Raw genomic sequence first — 1725 nt, 5'->3', positions numbered from 1 at the left:
TGAATTAAGTCTAAAGGATTTGAATTCCTTTCAACCGACTTATAAGGATGTTTAACATACTTAGATTCCACACATATTTGACATTTTGATTTTTCGCATTCAAACTTAGGCAATACTTCCAGGTTAATCATTTTTCGCAAGGTTTTATAATTGACATGACCCAAACGTACATGTCATAAATCATTTGACTCAAGTAAGTAAGAAGAAGCTGAAGTTTTATTATTAGTTTCAACAACTATTACATTCAGCTTGAAAAGGCCCTCAGTAAGGTAACCTTTTCCTACAAACATTTCATTCTTACTAATCACTACCTTGTCAGATACAAAAACGCACTTGAAACCGTGCTTTACAAGAAGTCCAGTAGAGACTAAGTTCTTCCTAATCTCGGGAACATGAAGGACGTTGTTCAAAGTCATGACCTTGCCAGAAGTCATCTTGAGAAATATCTTACCGTATCCTTCAATGTTTGCTGTAGCAGCATTTCCCATAGAGAGCGTCTCTTCGGGTCCAGCAGAAGCATATGTAGAAAATGCTTCCCTCACAGCACAAACATGGCGAGTGGCTCCAGAATCAATCCACCACTCCTTTGGGTTTCCTACCAGGTTGCATTCAGAAAGCATGGCGCACAAGTCATCAACATCATCATGCTTTTCTACCATGTTTGCTTGACCCCTTTGCTTGTCTTTCTTCCGAGCACGACACTCCGTAGATTTGTGTCCGGTTTTCCCACAGTTGTAGCAGTTTCCACTGAACCGCTTCTTGCTTGGGTTGTATTTCGGACCAGAAGCCTTCTTTCTCTTTTTGTTATCTTCAACAATATTTGCTCCCATTATTGTTGAATTTCCACGGCCTCTCCTTTCAGCAGCTTTATTGTCCTCTTCGATTCTCAATCGAACAATGAGATCTTCAAGGGACATCTCCTTTCGTTTGTGTTTCAAATAATTTTTAAAGTCCTTCCACAATGGAAGCAACTTCTCAATTATTGCTGCTACTTGGAATGCCTCATTGATGACAAGATCTTCAATGAAAATTCCGTTAGTAAAATTACTAAAAAATTTACTTTCAACATTAGCATTCATTTGAAATATATCTTCAGCAAGTAGATCATGAATAATCACTTGTAACTCCTGGACTTGGGTAATAATAGATTTGCTATCTACCATTTTGTAGTCCAAAAATTTTGCAACGACGAATTTCTTCATCCCTACATCTTCAGTTTTGTATTTCTTTTCAAGCGCATTCCACAATTCTTTTGACGTCTCCACGCCACTGTATACATTATACAGATTATCCTCCAGTCCGCTAAGAATATAATTCCTGCACAAGAAGTCAGAATGCTTCCACGCCTCAATCACGAGAAAGTTATCATTCTCTGGAGTTTCATCTGGAAGATCAGGAACATCTTCCTTGATGAACTTCTGTAGACATAACGTAGTCAAGCAGAAGAACATCTTTTGCTGCCAGCGCTTGAAATCCATCCCGGAAAATTTTTCGGGTTTCTATGCCGGTGCCAACACCGGAGTTCGACTTGTCGATGCGTTGGCAGTCATCATCGGAACAACTTGATTTCCGTCATTCGCCATTTTTACTGTAAAAATGACACAAACAAACGTTTAATAAACGTTTAAAACTGGAGTGAAAAATCACGTAGATTTTAATCTCCAACAAAACGCTACGAAGGCTTTACTCTCCAAATGGGAGTACACAAAACCACAAAGGTTTTAA

This window comes from Nicotiana sylvestris, chromosome 12 (assembly GCF_000393655.2).
Source record: "Nicotiana sylvestris chromosome 12, ASM39365v2, whole genome shotgun sequence".
NCBI lineage: Eukaryota > Viridiplantae > Streptophyta > Magnoliopsida > Solanales > Solanaceae > Nicotiana > Nicotiana sylvestris.
This window is presented reverse-complemented; position numbering follows the sequence as displayed.